Source organism: Myxine glutinosa, chromosome 9 (genome assembly GCF_964187855.1).
Source record: "Myxine glutinosa chromosome 9, kmMyxGlut1.1, whole genome shotgun sequence".
Classification (NCBI taxonomy): Eukaryota; Metazoa; Chordata; class Myxini; order Myxiniformes; family Myxinidae; genus Myxine; species Myxine glutinosa.
In genome coordinates, this window is record NC_136269.1 from 93411546 (window position 1) to 93432692 (window position 21147).

At 49.0% G+C, this 21147-nt stretch overlaps 1 protein-coding gene across 1 annotated transcript in view; it reads right to left on the bottom strand.

Annotated features, from left to right (window-relative positions):
- LOC137435223 (zinc finger protein ZFPM2) overlaps positions 1 to 21147 on the bottom strand; it is a 356522-nt gene that overhangs the window by 216476 nt on the left and 118899 nt on the right. The gene's annotated exons all lie outside the window — the stretch shown is intronic.

Sequence of the window (21147 nt, forward strand, 5' to 3'; positions counted from 1 at the left end):
CACCTGTTGGTGCACACCTGTGCACTCACACCTGGTGCCACCTGCACCCTCCTCCTCTTCCTGGACCATTCGGTCAGCACAATACACAATCACCTTCACTCACTCATACACTGCTCCACACACCTGTCCAGTTGCACACCTGTGCAATCACACCTGTTCAACCTCACCTGTTCAATCCTCAAACACACGGCATCATCTCAGCTAACTACTCCCCTCTGAAACTTGCGCTTCCCTGTCGCCCCTTTAAACTATTGCGCTCCCACGTCATTATCATCCACTCTACTCTACCTGCGTCCCCTCTACAGGTGTCATTGTCACTAACTAACCTTAACGTTACCTAATGTCATCTTCTAGGGCCCTACACACAATATCCTAACCCACCCGGGCTAGTTTTCACTGCCATCAACCCCATAAACTAGTGCTCCTTTGCCCCCCTCTGTGAGGGATGACAGAGTTGCCATCCCTCCACATCGGGGAGGTCCTACTATCAATTTCGCTCGGTCAAATCCAACAAATCAAAAATTTGTCATTTACTGCTAATCACCGTACCAATCATTTGCCTTTTTCTAATTTTGGGTCCAAAACACTAACCTCATCACCCGTCTACTTATTAGATCCTCTCGGTGCGCCAATTCCCTTTTAAAGCTCGGCCTCGTACAGCCGAGCAATGAATGCGGGTTCTTTGGTGCCGGCGGCTGGATGCGTCCGGCACTCGGTGCAGGGACGGGGGCTTACCCGTGCCGAGATCCCACGCACCACCTCGGCGCGGAGCCATCCAATTGCCCGATCTCGACCTGCCGGAACGTCTCAATAAAAAGTGGTCGCCATGACGACCCTTCCTATCGGGCTGCCCGTTCCGCCTAGCGGAGCACGGACGCGGCCGTTCCCAGCGCGGCCCAGCGTGGATCACGTACGGCGGTCCTTTCGAACCCGCCGTGGCTCGGATCCCCGCTGGTTCCCGCCGCACGCGAAGCTGCCCGACGCGCACCGAGGGCCCGATTCGGCTATAAGTCACTCTAACCGCTAACCCGGTTACCGTCGATGCCTCACCTGCATGCTTACACGCATACGCTACCCCTTTCTTGCTCATACCTCCAGCTGTTCCCATGCTCCTCATACCTTTCCTTACACACCTCGGTACACTCATTCCGCTCACAGACTTGGTCACACACCTGACCACCGAGCACCTTGGCACACATTCGTCGCTCGCACACCTCACCAACACACCTCTTCGCGCCCCCTCCTCGGTCACCTCCTCTGTGACAATCACAGGTGTGCTCTCACTCGCACACCCAACCACGTGCCTCACGACCAACTCAAGTGTGCATTCCCACACACGCTCTACCATTCCAGGTGTGCATCCTTCCATTCCAGGTGTACATCCTCGCTCACCTGTCACAACCAACTCACGCTCCGTGTCACTCTCACTACTCTCACCTCCACTCTCGGTCGCGCACTCACCCTTACTCTCGACAGCGCACTCTTTCCTCATGCACCTGTCCATTACACACCTTTCTCGTGCACACTCTTGCGCACACTCTCCCGTTACACCCTCTGTAACACTCACCACAGGCGTGCATTCCCCCTTACTCTTGACAGCGCACTCTTTCCCCATGCACCTGTCCGTTACACACCTTTCTCGCGCATCCTCTTGCGCACACTCTTTCGTTACTTCCTCCGTAACACTTACCACACCGCGCTTCCATGTACCCCCTCGCACACGCGCTTCGACCAACTCACTCTTGACGGCACACTCACTCCTCGGCGTGCACTTTTTCCTCACACACCCCATGGTCGGACATTCTCGCACACCTCTTTTTTCGCACACCAGACCTGTCGCACACTTCACCAACGGCCTTTCACGAACACCCGGATCCAAACCAATCCCCAAGCCGACTGAAGCTTTCCTCACATCATATACATTGCCGAATATTTCGCCACTCACCTTGGCACCTCGTCGTCGCACCGCCTCTGCCACGTGCAAACTCTTTATTTGGTTAGTGAGAAGCACATCATGAGTTGAGCACCGACCTTGTACATATTCCATTACTTCCTCCTTTATCTCCCTCTTAGTTTCTGTCCGTCTCTTCTTAATTTCACTCACCTCTTCTTCCACTTCCTCTAATTTTTGCTTCACCTCTTTTATTTCCCGGTGCGTCTCCTCAAGTTCGTCCTCTAAGGCTACCGTGACCGTCTCTATGTGCATCCTCACCTGCCGGTCCTTCGTCTCCATTACCTCTGTCACCTCGTCCAACCTCATTGTCAGTCCCTCACGTACCATCTGACATTGCCTCTGTGTCGCTATTAAGTCATTTTTAATTTCTTTTTGTGTCGCCTTTAACCCTCCTAGTACCGCAGTGTTCTTTTGTACCTGCTCCACTAGTTCTTTTTGTCCCTCCGTCAGCTGTTCCACCTCCTCCGTCAGATCTTCTATTCCCCCCTGTAACCTAGCCGTATTATTCCTCACCTCTTTCTCTATACACTTTTCACCTCGCTTTACCTCCTCGCGTACCCCCGAGACCTCCTCACTTACACCTCGTCGTATCTCCTCTTTCATCTCCTCCATCTCTTTTGTAGATGCCACCCTCATCTGTCCCAATTCATCCCTCTGAGCATCCAGTTTAGTTTCTACCCCGATTCTCACCTCCTCTATCTGGTTCCCCATCTGTTCGATTTCCCGGGCGGATTGCTCCCCTATTTCCCGCAATTTGTCTTCCATCCTATTTTCTAACCCCATTAACCCATTTTTCACCCCCTCTAACTGATTCTCCTGGGCAGCCATTCTATTTTCCACCCCCGTTAACCCATTCTTTACCTCTTTTATCCCATTGTCTAACCCCTCACCGGTACCCCTCGCTTCGTCCCTCATTACCCCCAATTGCTCACTCTGAGCATCCATCCGGTTCCCCATTTGTCCCATTCGCTCACCCTGAGCATCCATTTTTGCTTCTAGCCCCATATTTGCCATTAGTATAGCTGCATTAATCTGCGCCATGAGGTCCCGCACATCAATTCCCGCTATTTGCGCAGCGGGCGCGGCTACCCCGCGCTCGTGCGAGCTGCCACTTTGTGCGTCTGATACCACGTGCGCGAGAGCGCCATTTTGTGCGTCTGATACTCCCTCAACCGCCTCCTCATTGCTCCCCTCCATTTGATCCTGGGTTACTCCTAACCCCTCCTCTAGCTCACCCACCGGCATCCGATCGCCTTGACCAGCCATGGCGCGATTTCAAAATTCGGGTTTTGCTTTACAACAACACAAATTTCCAGCACTTTGTAATTTTGAGCGCGTTAAGCGCGCTTCGGGCCTCGTATCCCACTCCTCGACACCAATTGTTGCGGGTCGCGGACAAGATGTTATTTTGACCGAGCGGTTGGTATGACCGCGACCGAACAGTTATTCCCCGACTAGAACCCGATTCCACTCAAACCTTGGCCGTATCGCACCGCAGCTGCCCAATCTGGAAAACTCTAAAACGACCGAATGCAAAGAGGAAAAGGAATAAGACGAGAAGACGTACAGAAGAGTAATTGGATTTATTATTTACACTTATAAGTAGGAAGCAAGCAGTCACGTTTATTTACAGGGACATGAGATGCAGGTGACACAGTGCAATCTTTAGCTTATACAGACTTATTGTTAATACCCAGGACAGCACGAACAAAACAAACTCACGTACGCAAATGGATGGAAATTGCAGGCAGGAATGACAGGAGGTGGGTGGCTGGAGGAAGGCCCGGAGCTGGCTGGAGTTTGATCCCGCACGGGACGTCGGGCTGGACCTCGATGGCCGCCGATGCCACCGATCCTGTCGTGTGCGCGGGGTAGCGGGTCGGAGCTGCTTGGTGGAGCCAAGCCAACGCTGCTGGTGGGGGGTCTGGCGTGATGGGTTCTCTCGCGTGACGGGTTCTCTCTCTTACTAACTCCAGGACTCTTTCTCTCTTGCTTAGTCCAACTCTTCCTCACCACCGACAACTCAACGCAACCCCTCCACTCTCCGCAAACACTGACCACCACTGACGACCAACCCAGCTCTGACCAAAAAAAACACACACTCCGCTCTTGTCGTAGCTCATCCCGTCAAAGCTCATCTGCTTTGGACACGCCCTGCCTGCGGGTTATATAGGCCCCGCCCCTCAACCTTCGCGAACCTCCTCGATGTTTCTCTCCACACCTTCTCCAAGTCCAACCCCTTGTTCGTGGTTGGTTGAGTGGGGCTGACTCACTCCTCCCCTCTATGACGAGGTGGGGACCCGCCTTTCTTCCCCAACCCTGCCTCGTGGTCAATGGCGGATGAAGGGAAAACCGCCCAACATGCAGTTGGCAATGCGAATTGCAATTGACGAAAAGGGGGGAATGGAAGTGTTGGGAGTGTGAATGAAGGGAATCTATCTCTTTCACTGGTGCAATGGAGTATTTCAATTAATGGGAGACACAGCCTTACCCTAAAACACATAATAAGATAAAACTATTGAACAGGGGTATTCTATGATTGGCTGTGGTGTGGATGCTTTATGGACTAATTATGGGATGCCCTTTGACCTTTACACAGCTCCGGAGGCAGGAGGTGCAGAATAAACAATAATAATAATTCACACAATCAAAAAAATATACAGTCCTCATATCCGCAACAATATATATATATATATATATATATATATATATATATGTATGTATGTATGTATGTATATATATATATATATATATATATATATATATATATATATATATATATATCAATATATCAATCACACACATATGAAGGATAAGGATAAAAAAAATACACCATTTTAAAAGAAGCACAGTCGACATTTTGGGCATAACCCTTTGTCAAAAAACTAAGGAACTAAAACATCTCATGCTATATGTAATAAGCCAATTATGTGATTATTAACAGGTGCGTGGATAATTAATCACGTGTTAGAATAAAGAAAAGCAGGGAATATAACATTAATTCCTCGAGGGTGCATGGTACCACCTGAAAAATGACCTTCTCCTCCAAGCGACTTGGACACATGACTGGAGCACACTATAATGACACACACCTGGAAATTATCCTGGGTATGATTAGCAAGGTTTAAAAAAAAGAGTGCTGCTATTGGCAGACTAGTTGTGTTTAAATGTATAGATCCTACATGTTCGGCCATTCTGTCAGCCAAACGACATTTAGTTACAATGTAGAGCAGGTTCCAAAGATCACATAACAAAGCATATATAATATTTGTGGAGGTACAGTCGAAATGACCTTCAACATGCCATATCCCTCTGGGGCCTCTAATAAGGAAGAAAGGAAGAATATTGACAGGCTTGAAATGTGGTGTTGGAAAAAAATGTTTAAAATTCCATGGATTGCAAGAAAAACAAACAAATCAGTGCTTGAATAAATTAGACCACCATGTACAGTACATTAGAAGCACTGATGCTGAAACAGAAACTATCGTACTTTGGACACTTCATGCGTGCAGAAACAAAAGTCTGGAGAAGTCAACCATGCTGGGTATAGGTGAGGGGAGAAGAGGAAGATGCAGACCATATATGTGCTGGATGCATGGGGTAAAGCCTGCAACCATGCTGTCTCTCCCAAAGCTTTGGGAAGCAGTGCAGTATACGGATGTTTGGAGAAGTATGATCACGAATATCACCAGAAGTCATCCACGACCTGACAGTGCTCACATATATATATATATATACACTAGCAGAAGTACACGGTTTTTCGGGGGGGGGGGGGAGGGAGGGGAGGGGAGGAAGGGGGGTTGGGGGATGGGGGGGGGGGAAGGGGGGGGGGGAAAGGGGTTCATATATATGCTGGTGGATGAATGTGGCTCACGTTTCTGAGTTAAGTGTGATGCTGATCAGGAAGAAGAAGAAGCCATACTACCAACTTCGTACACTTCCGGAATTGTTTGATTTATTTGTGTTCAAATGTCTGGTGATTGTTTTGCCTAAAACACTCCCAGGCACTCACTGATGAACCTCTGAAAGTTTGACGAAGATCCGTTCAGCCATCTCTGAGAAAAAAGGCGACACACAGACAGACAGACAGACATCTCTCTTATATAGTAGACTAGCCGAAAGCACCCGGCATTGCCCGGGTTCTTTTTGAATGAATTTACTACTATAATTCAGCTTTTACTCGCGGCCGTAGAAGATTGACTACTATAATTCAGCTCAGCTTTTAATTGCGAAATGGGCCCAGCCCGGCCGATGCGGCCTCGACCGGCCTCGCCACCTCACCTATAACCTTCCCGGGGCCCGTCCCGACATTTTTGGTTATTTTTGAATGAATTTACTACTATAATTCTGCTTTTACTCGCGGCCGTAGAAGATCAACTACTATAATTCAGCTCAGCTTTTAATTGCGAAATGGGCCCAGCCCGGCCGAGTTGGCCTCGCCACCTCACCTATAACCTTCCCGGGGCCTGTCCCGACATTTTTGGTTCTTTTTGAATGAATTCACTACTATAATTCAGCTTTTACTCGCGGCCGTAGAAGATTGACTACTATAATTCAGCTCAGCTTTTAATTGCGAAATGGGCCCAGCCCAGCCGAGTCGGCATCGTCCGGCCTCGCCACCTCACCTAAAACCTTCCCAGGGCCCATCCCGACATTTTTTGTATTAGAGGTTTCCTCCTATCTTTCACCGTTCAGGAGATTAGCTTGCGCAGACAAACAAACAAAAACTTTCTTTTATATATATGTAAATAATAATAATAATAATAATAATAATAATAATAATATAATATAATAATAAATAAATAATAAGATAAGTTAAGATAGAAGAAGATAGAATATAGTATATAGAAGATAGATAGATAGAAGATATATATATTGTTGTGGATATGAGAATGGTGTTTTTTTATTGTGTTTTTTATTGTATAGTACATTGTAAAAATATCACCCTCCTTCCTCCATTTGTTGTTGTATAAAGGTCAAAGGTCGTGCCCGTAGTTATTTCACAAGCACCCACGTAGCCAATAATAGATTTCCTCCTTGTTGACAGTTATTTCCTTATTCTGTGTAGTAGGGTAAGGCCTTGTCTTCCATTAATTTGACACTCCATTGCACTGCATTAAATAAGGTAGATCCCTCCGACATGGCATCTTCAAAGTGCCAGGTTTGCCAGGTTTGCTGCAATTGCCAACTGCATTTGGGCGGTTTTCTTCATTCGCCATTTGCTGCCCTTTGGCTGGGGCTGGCTCGAATCGCCCCAAAACCACCATTAGCCACGAGGTAAGGTCGGGGAAGAAAGGCATGTCTCCACCTCGTCATAGAGGGGAGGAGTGAACCAGCCCTTGCCGACCAACCCAGAACGAGGGGTTGGCTTTAGAGGGCGGAGAGAGAATGTTTGGGGGAGGTTCGCAAAAGGGTCATGGGTGGGGCTTATATAACCCGCGGGAGACGCCCCCAGGAGAGTAGAGGAGGGAGGAGATCAGATCACAGACAAGCCTAAAGAGAGTCCTGCGAGTTTGTGAGAGAGGGAGAGAGAACCCGTCATGCCAGACCCCCCACCAGCAGCGTTGGCTCCACCAGGCAGCTCCGACCCGTTACCCCGCGCACACCACAGGATCGGTGGCATCGGCGGCCATCGAGGTCCAGCCCGACGTCCCGTGAGGGATCAAGCTCCAGCCAGCTCCGTGCCTTCCTCCCCTTCTCTGCCGTCCCAAACCATTGCAGTCCTGTCATTCCTGCCTGCAAATTCCCCATTCGTGTGAGTCCGTCTTTTGTTTGTTCTGTCCAGGGTATAAGTTAAGCCTGTTTAGATAAGCTAGCAATTTTCACTGTGTCTCCTTGATTTCTTCTGTAAATTATTTTATTATCCTTCCTTCTCCTTGGTTACTTTTGGTTGTAAATAGCAAATAAATTATATTCGTATTTCCTACTTCTGTCTTCCTCTTCTTCACATCCGTGTCGCCTTTGTCTTTTCCCTCATTGAATATCTGTGGCACGATTTGGCCAACATTTCAGGATCTGGTCTAGTCATTGTAAAAACGGTTCGGGCCGCGGCGCCATCCGCTCGGCAAATTAACATCTTATCCGCGGTCCGTAACAATATATATATATATATATATATATATATATATATATATATATACATATATATATATATATATATATATATATATATATATATATATATATATATATATATATATATATATATATACACACACAAGCAAAGACTTGCGGTTGGGAGTAAATTCAAACGACTCCATGGTAAGATCTCCAACCTTTAATTGAACCAACAATGACAACGTTTCAGTTAACAACATGTGAAAAACCACATGCATCCGTTAACCTTCCTCAAGAGTGATAAAATAATCTCAAAACTCCCCTTATATACTCAAAAGTGGGGGTGGGCAAAGCTGCACAGCCAATCAAAACAAAAATCACATCGCTCTCCTGAGATCAGACCGATATCACCAAATTAAAAAATTAACAGCACATTAACGGCTCAAAACCATCAAGTAAATAAAATGGATTATAACGCAAATGTTTAGCTACACTCCGGAAAAATCGGTAAATCACGATTGTTTAGATTGTTTAATGTTTGTTTAGCTACACTCACAATCGAATCGCACGAAACCATGGTATCCATGGTATCATTTGACGTTGTGTCGTTATTTACCAACGTGCCCATAGCCCTGGCGATCGAGGTGGCGAATCGGTGATCGGCGGAAAAGATGATCGGTGGAAACGGACTCCAGGAGCCTCAAGTCCTATGGACGTATGCGACATACTTTCTACTCGCCTCTCTTCCACCTACTTTGTGTTTAATGGGGTATATTACAAACAGGTATTTGGCACCGCTATGGGTTCCCCAGCATCGGCCGTGATTGCTAACATGGTGATGGAGGATTTGGAGGAAAGCACCAAATTCCATCTCTACTAGTGCAGCAATGTGTTTAGTTCCTGTTACCTGTATGACACATTTGTCATCTGTCCCTCTGATAAAGAGGACACCACACATGAGGCCATAAAAAAAACGTTTTCTCCCATTAATTTCACCCTTGAAGAAGAGAGAAATGGAACCATCCCCTTCTTGGATACGCTCGTAACAAGGGATCCCAAAGGAGCCCTAAAGGTAACAGTTTACAGAAAACCAACTCACACCGATCACTACCTTGATTTCAATTCCTGCCATCCAATGGAGCACAAAAGATACGTGGTGCACACCCTCTCAAAAAGAGCACGTGAGTTACCATCTACCTTCGAAGACAAGATGAGAGAAGTAGACCATCTTCAGAATGTGTTGAGGGCAAATGGTTACCCCGACAGCTTGTTACCAAACAGGAAAACGATAATGGCTGCACCACACAACAGGCTGGGACCGGAAGAACAACCAAGGGCGTTTTGTGTTCTGCCCTTTACAGAACGGATGTTTGGAGAAGTATGAGCCCTTTACAGGGGTTTCACAGAGGGTCGGCAGAGTTTTGAAAGCGGGAGGAGTGAGGGTGTTTCAAACCGTTTTCACCCTTAGACAAGCTCTTATGAGGGTCAAGGACAGGCTTCCGAGGAAGGATATGTCAGGTGTGGTGCACACTGTGCCCTGTGTTTGTGGAGCCAAGTATGTGGGAGAGATGGGAGAACCTTAGGTCAGCGTATTACTGAACACCGCAAAGCATTTGAATGTAACTATCCCAACAGATTTGCTATTGCCAAACACGGTCTTAAGGAAGGGCACACACCTTTGTGGGATAGGGTTAATATTTTGGGTTCTACCCCTAACAGGAACTGAAGAGGTATCTTGGAGGCTTGGCACACGGAAGAAACTGTTACGTCGATCACACAGGAAGTGATTGACTTACCGTTAGCATTTGATCCACTCTTGTGTAAACGGAGCAGGGATTCCCTGACTTTAAATAGAGATTCCACATCATTTTGTCATCCAAGGTTTTTATCAGGACCATATCCCCGAAACCACCCCACCCCCCCCTCCCCCGCCACACCTTTGTTTCTCCCAACCTCTTTAACGCATAATGCCATGTGTTGATATTGATACCATTACAGGTTTATTTTGTGCTTTCACCTCACGACACATAGGGTTACACTAGCTTATGATCACTTGTCAATAAAAATTTTACCGATTTTCCCGGAGGGTAGCTAAACTATTGGGTTATAATCCAGTTTTATTTACGTTATGGTTTTGAGCCGTTAATGTGCTGTTAATTTTTTAATTTGGTGATATTGGTCCGAGTTCAGGAGAGCGATGTGATTTGTGTTTTGATTGGCCGTCCAGCTTTGCCCACCCCCACCTTTGAGTATATAAGGGGGTGTTGAGATTATTTTATCACTCTTGAGGAAGGTTAACAGATGCATGTGGTTTTTCACATGTTGTTAAGCGAAACGTTGAGTCATTGTTGGTTCAATTAAAGGTTGGAGATATTACCATGGTGTGGCGGACACAAAAGCCCACTGGCGTGGTGACATCATTCCGCGCACCAAGTGGGCGGTGGCCACGCACCAGGGGTAGGCGTGGCCTCATGATATACACCGGGCGCCCAGCCCGGGACAGTACAGTGTTACAGTGTAGTCTTACAATAAAGACGTTTATATGTTACCGCTTGTCCGCTTCCTCCTTGCTCACAAGCAGCGCGCGTAACGCCGCGCTTTACTGGTGACCCTCGACGTTGGATCTGCTGGAGCGATCCTTCCACACGCGACGCCATCGCCATGGCCGACTTCGTCAAACTTCCGGAATTTTGGGAGGCTCAGGCCGAAGTCTGGTTCGTCCAGGCCGAAGCCCAATTTCAGCTTCGGCGCCTCACCGGCGATGACACGCGCTATTGCCACGTCGTCGCCTCCCTCGGGCCCGGCACGGCCGCTCGAGTTGTGTCCGTCCTTCGCCACCCACCGAACGGCCACAAGTACGAGGCACTCAAGCGGCTACTCCTAGCCACGTTCGGCCTTACGGACGACGCACGGGCCGACCGCCTCCTGGATCTCCCCGAGCTCGGTGAGACGCGCCCGTCGGTCCGAATGGACCATATGCTGTCACTGTTGGGCGACGAAGCCCCCGGTTCGCTATTCCGGGCGCTTTTCCGGCGCCAACTTCCAGCGCAGGTCCGCCTCGCGTTGGCCGGGACCGAGCTAACGGAACCCCGAGCATTGGCGGCCGAGGCGGACAGGTACTTCGCCGCTTCGGACATGCGGGCGAGCGTCGGCGTGGCCGTCACGGCCCTCGACGCTGATGTTCAGCAGCATGTTCCACAGCATCAGCTTCTACAGCACGCTGATGTTCAGCAGCATGCTGATACGCACCTCGTGAACGCCGCCACGCCCCGCCCACCGCCGCGGCGAAAACCGCCACCGCGGGGAAACCCGCCAACTCCACCGGCCTGGCGGAGCCAGCCGCGCTCCTCCAGCTCCACCACCTGGTGCTGGTTCCATGCCAAGTTCGGCCACGAAGCTCGGCGGTGTCATCCGCCGTGCTCCTTCAACGGGTCGGGAAACGCCCGGGCCGGCGCTCAATAGTGGCGATGAGCGCCGGCCATTCGAACAGCCTGCTGTTCATAACGGACACCTTCTCCAGGCGCCGTTACCTGTGCGACACGGGAGCGCAGGTGAGTGTCATTCCCGCCGGCACGTCAGACAAGCACGCCGTGGGTGGGGGCCCCGCGCTGCTTGCCGCGAACGGGACGCCCATCCGTACGTACGGAAAACGCTGCCTCTCTCTGCGGTTTGGAGGGCAGGTTTTCCGATGGACGTTCGTCACCGCCGACGTGCCCATGGCACTGCTTGGCGCGGACTTCCTGTGCGCTAATGGGCTCCTGGTCGACGTCAAGCGCAGACGGCTTGTCCAGGCCGAGACGTTCAGCTCGCTCGCTTGTGCGTTGCCCAGCTCAACGAGCGGCTTGCCAAGCGGCTTGCCGAACGATTCGGTTCCGGCCACGTTGGTCTGTACGCTTCCGGCAGCGGACGCATTCACCCGCCTCCTCGCCGGCTTCCCGGCCCTCACGCGGCCCACCTTCTCGGCGGGGGCCGTCAAGCACGGGGTGGCCCATCACATCCCCACCGTCGGGCCACCGGTCTACGCCCGGGCACGCCGCCTCGAGCCGACGAAGCTGGCGGTGGCAAAAGCGGAGTTCGCTACCCTGGAGCGACTCGGCATCGTTCGGCGCTCAGAGAGCGCTTGGGCGTCGCCGCTGCACATCGTGCCGAAGCCCGGCGGGGGATGGCGACCGTGCGGGGACTATCGCCATCTCAATGACGCCACGACTCCCGACCGCTACCCCGTCCCCCACATTCAGGACTTTTCCGCCCGTTTGGCGGGCAGGTCCTTCTTCTCGAAGGTGGACCTCATACGCGGCTACCATCAGGTCCCCGTCAGGCCGGAGGACGTCCCGAAGACGGCGGTCATCACGCCATTCGGACTCTTCGAGTTCTTGCGCATGCCCTTCGGTCTGAAGAATGCGGCTCAGGCGTTCCAGCGACTGATGGACAGCGTCCTGCGCGACTTGGATTTTGTCTACGTTTACCTGGACGATATCCTCGTCGCCAGCGCGTCCCGCGAAGAGCACCTACGCCACCTCCGCACGCTCTTCGAACGCCTGGGCCAGCATGGCCTGATTGTGAACCCCGCAAAGTGCCGGTTCGGCGCCGCCACAATCGATTTTCTGGGGCACCGTGTCACCAGGCACGGAGCCGTCCCCCTACCGGCCAAGGTGGAGGCGGTGAAGGGGTTTCCGCGCCCCCGCACGATCAGAGGGCTGCAGGAGTTCCTGGGCATGGTGAACTTTTACCATCGGTTCCTGCCCCGTATCGCCCAGCTCCTGCGCCCCCTGCACGAAGCTCTCCGAGGTAAGCCGGGCAAAGGCGACGTTACCTGGACCGAGCAGATGGACACGGCGTTCACGGGCGCGAAGCTCGCCTTGGCTAACGCCACCATGCTCGCGCACCCGGCGCCCGATGCACCGATCGCCCTCACCACCGATGCCTCGGACTACGCAGTGGGCGCAGTGCATGAGCAATGGGTGCGTGGAGCTTGGCAACCGCTGGCGTTCTTTAGCCGGCAGCTTCGCCCGCCCGAACGCCGTTACAGTACCTTCGACCGCGAGTTGCTCGGACTTCACTTGGCGGTCAGGCACTTCCGCCATCTGCTCGAGGGCCGGGCGTTCACTGCCTTCGTCGACCACAAGCCGCTGATCTTTGCGATGGGCAAAGTCACCGAGCCGTGGTCGGCCCGGCAGCAGCGTCACCTCTCGGCCGTGTCCGAGTACACGACGGACATCCAGCACGTCGCGGGGAAGGACAACCCGGTGGCGGATTGCCTTTCCCGGGCCGTCGCCCACGCAGTCCACCTCGGCATCGACTATGCCCGGATGGCAGCGGACCAGGCCGCTGACCCCGACGTCCAGGCCTTGCGGACCGCCGTCACGGGCCTCCGCGTCACCGAGGTGCCGTTTGACGGCGCGGGCGCGGCCCTCTTGTGCGACGTCTCCCTCGGGCGTCCTCGCCCCATCGTGCCCGCGGGCTGGCAGCGCCAGGTGTTTGACGCCATCCACGGCCTGTCCCACCCGGGCGCGAGGGCCTCCCAAAGGCTGATCGCCGACAAGTTCGTCTGGCATGGCCTCCGGAAGGCCGTCCGCGGCTGGGCCAGGACGTGCCTCGCGTGCCAGCGCGCCAAGGTGCACCGGCACACCCAGGCCCCGTTGGCCCCGTTCACGGTGCCGGAACGCCGGTTTGACCACGTCCACGTGGACCTGGTGGGACCTCTGCCCCCCTCGCGGGGTTTCACCTACGTCCTCACCATGGTGGACCGCACCACCCGGTGGCCGGAGGCCGTGCCCTTGGCGTCGACAACGGCGGCCGATGTCGCGCAGGCTTTCATCGCCACCTGGGTCGCCCGGTTCGGCGCCCCCTCAGACATCTCATCCGACCGCGGCCCCCAGTTCACCTCGGAGCTCTGGGGGGCGGTTGCGCAGGGGCTCGGGGTCCGGCTGCACCGAACCACGGCCTACCATCCCCAGGCTAACGGCCTGTGTGAGCGATTTCACCGCTCATTGAAGGCCGCGCTCCGGGCCACCCTCCGCGACGGCGGCTGGGTCGACAGGCTCCCCTGGGTCCTGCTGGGCCTCCGGACGGCGCCCAAGGAGGACCTGCGCGCATCCGCGGCGGAATTGGTCTTCGGGCAACCGCTGCGGGTGCCGGGCGAGTTCCTCCCCGACTCCACGGCACCATGGTCCGCGGCACAGCAGCGCTCCGCTCTACAAGAGACCGCCCAGAGGTTCGCCCCGGTGCCAACGGCATGCCATGGGCACCCACCGACGCACGTCGCCCCGGAGCTTCGCACGGCGGAGTACGTCTTCGTCCGCCACGATGCCCATCGGACACCACTGCGGCCCCCGTACGACGGGCCTTTCCGCGTGCTGGAGACCGGGGCGAAGCACTTCACCCTGGACATCGGCGGTACTCCTGACCGCGTTTCGGTAGACCGCCTCAAGCCGGCCCACCTCGATGTGGACCATCCACCGCCAGTGGCCCGACCCCCACGTCGGGGCCGCCCTCCTGCGGGCGGACCCCCGGCACCGCCCAGCCCCGCCGCCACGCCGCCCCCCGGTCCTGCACCCATCCCAGGGGCAGCCAGGGGCATCCCACCTGGCATCCCTGCACCCCGGACGCCGCCGATCGCCAGGGGGCGCTTCGGCCGGGTCATTCGTCTGCCCCGCAAACTGGCCCTCCAGGTGCGCGGGAATTCTGGGGGGGCGCGTGTGGCGGACACAAAAGCCCACTGGCGTGGTGACATCATTCCGCGCACCAAGTGGGCGGTGGCCACGCACCAGGGGTAGGCGTGGCCTCATGATATACACCGGGCGCCCAGCCCGGGACAGTACAGTGTTACAGTGTAGTCTTACAATAAAGACGTTTATATGTTACCGCTTGTCCGCTTCCTCCTTGCTCACAAGCAGCGCGCGTAACGCCGCGCTTTAATGGAGTCGTTTGAATATATATATATATATATATATATATATATATATATATATATATATATATATCAGTCATTAGGCGACTCAATACCATCAGTGGTGAACCGCCATTAAGGTATCCCATTCAGATATTGCTGTACCTTAATGGGAGCGGTACCACACGGTACACTGTCTCTGGTATCCACTCATTATATGGTGTTGCCTAGATGCAGTCGGGAGTAACCAATTATCATCTAATTTTAGTCCTCCAACCTAATGAGCGCACGCAGTGACGTCACCGCCATGTATGGAGTCGCCTAATGACTGGTATAAAACCGAAAGGTTTTCAGATTCATAAGTGTAGGCATTTTCCTGGTGTGTACCCCGGTTTAGAATAGGTACACCGTACCCCTGCATATCGTAAGAGGCGACTAAGGGTTGCCGTCAGGAAGGGCATCCGGCCATAAAAACATTGCCTCAAACAGGGAACCATGATTGTCATGGGGCCCGCAAGGCTAACCCCCGCTCTAGCGGGGAAAATGGCCTTAAAACGATCATTCATTCATTCATTCATTCAAGTGTAGGCAGGACTCGCTGCGTTGCCCTGATGAAGCCCCAACAGGGCAAAACCAGGTCGGTAACTGTGAGTTTTTGCAGGCACTTTTGATTGCATCTGAAATAAGATCTAAAAATTACGTACTGCTAGATGGCTCCTCCGGAGTTTGGCAGGCAAGGCGTACATACGTGGCGGTGACGTCACTGCATGCGCCCATTAGGTTGGAGAACTAAAATTAGATTATAATATATCTATATTATATATATTATATCTGTGCAGTGTCTGTGTTGTGTTGTGTTGTCACTGAACTACCCCCTCAAACTTTTGGGAAATCGTACCAAACATCTGGTATGCACCTATCTCTCCCGACGATATGTCCTAAGGGTATTTTTTTTGGAAAAAAAATTTTTTGGGGGGGAGGAATTGTTTTGGGGAAAAAAAAATAATTTCAACTTAAGTTTTCAACTTCAATTGTTTATAAAATGTAATATCACGTATATTACAAATACATTTGTGCATTATGATTGTTTGAATTATGATTGGTGTAATCCATGACAAAACAGCAACTCAGGTACAGTCATTCATCTATATCTATCTATAATTCCAGTAATCTCTGTACGTTTGTACGTTTGTCTGTGACCGCTGTTTCTCGACAACCACGGGTCCGATATACTTTTAACTTGCCAGGTATATTGCTGGGGACCCGAGGATGTGCCTTTTCAAGGTTTCATATTAATCGGACAATTACTTACCGAGCTATGTCCAAAAAACGATTCAACCAATCAGAGAGCAGCGAACTATCGCGTGTGCCGAACGTGGCGGACACACTCTGCCTCGGATGGCACATTTGAGAGCGTATTCATTTATTTCACGTTTGCAAACTATGTTGGCGTTAAACTATGTTTTAAAACTAATAAAAACGAATTTGCGATTCATTCGCTTTCCTGCGCGTTTGTGCACGCGATGGCGATTTCTTTACCAAACTCCGGAAGCCGTTCGCTTTGGACCAAACCATTTCATGTAAATAGAGGGGGGGGATTGTCACCGTACTCGCAAGCCGTTCGCTTTGGACCAAACCATTGCATGTAAATAGAGGGGGGGGATTGTCACCGTACTCGCAAGCCGTTCGCTTTGGACCAAACCATTTCATGTAAATAGAGGGGGGGGGGATATAATTTTAGATATAGATATAGTACGGGCAATGCCCTAGTATCTACAAATCTGGGCAGTGCCTGTTGTCACTGAACGACTCCCTGAAACTTTTGTTTCCGTGGTTGTGAAGTGTTTTTAATAACGTGGTGGTGGTTTTGAATCACGTGGTGGTGAGGTATTTTGAATTATGTAGTGGTGAGGTGTTTTTAAATGGCGTTGTGGTGAGGTGTTTTGAATTACATGATGGTGAGGTGTTTTGAATTACTTGGGGGTGATGTGTTTTTAATTATGTGGTGGTGAGGTGTTTTTAATTATGTGGTGGTGAGGTGTTTTGAATTACATGGTGGTGAGGTGTTTTGAATTACATGGTGGTGAGGTATTTTGAATTATGTGGTGGTGAGGTATTTTTAAATGGCATTGTGGTGAGGTGTTTTGAATTACATGATGGTGAGGTGTTTTGAATTACTTGGGGGTGATGTGTTTTTAATTACGTGGTGGTGAGGTGTTTTTAATCACATGGTGGTGAGGTGTTTTGAATTAGTTGGTGATGAGGTGTTTTGAATTACTTGGTGGTGAGGTGTTTTAAATTATGTGGTGGAGAGGTGTTTTGAATTACATGGTGGTAAGGTGTTTTGAATTAGTTGGTGGTGATGTGTTTTTAATTATGTGGTGGTGAGGTGTTTTTAATTACATGGTGGTGAGGTGTTTTGAATTAGTTGGTGATGAGGTGTTTTGAATTACATGGTGGTAAGGTGTTTTGAATTACATGGTAGTGAGGTGTTTTACATTATGTGGTGGTGAGGTGTTTTGGATTACTTGGTGGTGAGGTGTTTTAAATTTGGTGGGGGTGAGGTGTTTTAAATTACTTGGTGGTGAGGTATTTAAAATTACGTGGGGGTGAGGTGTTTTGAATTACGTGGCTGTGAGGTGTAATCGTCCCAAACTTCCAGTCTGCACTTACCCCTCCCGTATGTATGTGCTGAGGGTTCTTTTTTTAATTTTATATATTTTTTCAACCTAAATTGCTTGTAAAAATGAAATATCACAAACGTGACAAATAAATTTGTGCAAAATAATTGTTTGTATTATGTTTGGTGTAAATCATGACAACACAGCAACTCAGGTACAGTCATTTTCCTCAGCTAAAATAAGCCCATTCCTCAGTATCGACGCGTGGTGAGGCGAGCGCAGCGAGCCGAGCCTAGCTGGTATATATATATATATATATATATATATATATATATATATATATATATATATAGCTAGTATATATATATATATATATATATATATATATATATATATATATATATATAGCTAGTATATATATATATATATATATATATATATATATATATATATATATACACATACACACACAAACATACACAGTTGAGTCAGCATGAAAGTAACGCCTTTTATTTTTCAGTCAGCAACCAAAGCATCATAGGAAAACTATGTGAGATCACAATGAAAGGTTTGTATCTCCCGCCAATTTTAAGTTGAGTGGTGACGAGATCGTTCATGTGACAATATCACACTACACTTTCAACATGGCTGCCCCGCTAGATGGGTGTACGAAGCAGAGACAGTTATTGAAATTCTTAGTGTTGGTGAAATCCTCAAGTAGTCTAGTGAATATTCATCGGCGTTTAAAGAATGTGTACGGCGACTCTAAAATTGATGCAAGCACTGTTAGACGCTGGGCAAAGCATTTCAGGAGTGGGGAAACCGATATTGACAAGCCTCAAAGTAGTTGGCCTGCAACTGCAGTGACAGCAAGAGTCAGATTGATATGCTCAGTAAAATGCATTGCAACTGAGGAAGTCTATGTGGAAAAATAAGTTAATACTTGCCACACATGTATATGTATATCCCTTGGAATTTCCATTTTTTTTTTTTTTTTTTTTTGTATACTGAATCGAGGCTCGTGAAAGAGCTAACATTTATTTCACAAACAAATCAACCAGACAAACAAAATATACAAAAAGAGGGAGCGGAAGACAAGATGGGGAGAGAAGGGGAAGCACACAGCCACAACATTTGAGAGCAGGGAGAAGTGTGGGAGGGAGAGGGCTTGGGGGCAGGAGGCGTGGGAAGGGGGGGGTGGGGGGGGGAAGAGGTATAAAACACAAGGGGACCGAAATTAGCGGGGGTAGAAAAGATCAAGGTTTTGGATGGGGGAGGATAAGAGATGGTGGTGAACAGCTGTTTTAAAGACCTGGAGGGTGGAGTGGGATTGAAGAGAGTGAGGGAGTTTGTTCCAGAGGCGGGAGAAAAGAGGAATGAAGGAGTGAAGGTGAGCAGAAAGTCTTGATTTTGGCAGTTTAACCATAAGAGGGTCATGAAATTTTGAATTATGTAGTGGTGAGGTGTTTTTAAATGGCGTTGTGGTGAGGTGTTTTGAATTACATGATGGTGAGGTGTTTTGAATTACTTGGGGGTGATGTGTTTTTAATTATGTGGTTTCAAACCTGGTGTTGGCTTAGCGGTTAGGGTGCCAGCTTGGGATCCTAGGATCCTGAGTTTGAATCCTGGTCTATCGCTGAAGTAACGCCAGGGGGGTTGACTCAGCCTGTCATCCTTCCGAGGTCAGCAAATTGAGTACCAGTTCACGGGTAATTCCCTGTGTGTCGCAAGAGGCGACTCACAGGATTGGCTGTAAAATCCGGCCATAAAACATTGCTTTGTTGGGAATCCGGCCATAAAACATTGCTTCAAAAAGGGGACCACGGTGCCCAAAACAAGGCCAACCCCCGCTCTGGGGGAAAAATGGCCTCTAAAGGTGGTTCCTTGGAATTTTCATTGTAAATGTAATTATATTTAGTGACAAATAAAATAAGAGACACTACTTTTGCATATGTTTGCTTTACTGTGTGTGTGTGTGTGTGTGTGTGTGTCACCATTTTTCTCAGATGTCCAAACAGATCTTCCTCAAACATTCAGTGGTTCAACAGTGATTATTGTCGCAGTGCAGCACATGGAGACAGATTTGGGAGTTTGTACAATAATTGATTAAATGTGTGTGTGTCTGAATAAATAATAATCGTAAAATAATTAATTTCTTAATCCGGGATTCAAACCCAGGATCCTAGGATCCCAAGCTGGCACCCTAACCGCTAAGCCAACACCAGGTTTGAAATTGATATTCCAAGGGATATCCATATACATGTGTGGCAAGTATTAACTTATTTTTCAACACAGACTTCCTCAGCTGCAATGCACTTTAGTGAGCATATCAATCAACCCCCCCCTCCCCCCCCCCCCCAGCGTTAATGATTTCATTGGCTAATGGCATACCTAAACCACCACTGCTTCATCCGAATCTGTAACTTTTTCAAAATAAATTAAGTAATTGATCAAAATATATATATATATATATATTAATTTATTAATAAAACAAAAATATCTTTATAGCCAAATCACTTGGTCACTGTCATGTCCAAGTATCAGCTTAGTATCTCAAAAGGTGCCTTAGATATTGCCCAGATAAGAAAGAAAATAAATAAGTGATTAATAATCCAAAGAAATAGATAATCATAAAATAATTAATTTCTTAATCAATTTGCTAATAGCATACCTAAACCACCACCGTTTCATCCGAATGTTTGACTTTTTGAAAATTCATTAAGTATTTAATCAAATAATTAAATAAAAATTAAATAATTAGTTGATTAATCAATTAATCAAAAATACTCTTTACAGCGAAATCACTTGGTCATTATCATGTCCAAATATCAGCTTCCTAACTCAAAAGGTGCTGACATATTTTCGAGATGCGAAAGAAAATAAATACGTAATAAATCGATAATAATCAAGTAATTAATCAATTAATTGATTAATCATAAAAAATTTAAAATGCTGTTTTTGCCAAAGAAAGTGGTCACTATTGTGCCCAAATTTCAGCTTCCTAGCTCAAAGGATGGCTGAGATAGCACCCGGACAAACAAACAAACAAACAAACAAGAAAACAGAGTGAAAACTAAGTACCGTACTCCCTTTCAGCGCGTGTCATCGCCGGGCCCTCTTTGGTGCCCGGCGATGACATCATGCAGTACCTGGAGATGGAATAGGAAAGGAGTGGTGTACAAGAAATCAAAATTGGATTTCTTCAAAGTGCCAAAGGATTAAAACAGCACAGGGCAACGTTGGGTACCCCGGCTTGTGTGATTATAAAGGATCATATAAGTTAAATAACATAACCTAACCAACCAACGAACCAAAAAACACACACATATATATATATATATCTTGAAGGTGCAATGTTGCCTACTAAGCCCATTTATCATTCTAGATTATAAAATGCAATTTTTCCACCATGGTAAGGAAATACAGTCCCTGATAATGACACGATCTCCACCACAATACAACCATTGTGTAACAATAATCCAGTTTGGATATGCGATATATGTGAAAAGGATATTCGATAATGACTCGAACTTAACATGATGTCCTTTCCTTGCCTCATAAATGCTAAACTTTCCAGATTCATTCATTCTACATTGTAGAATCCTGACAAATGTTCAAAGTTACAC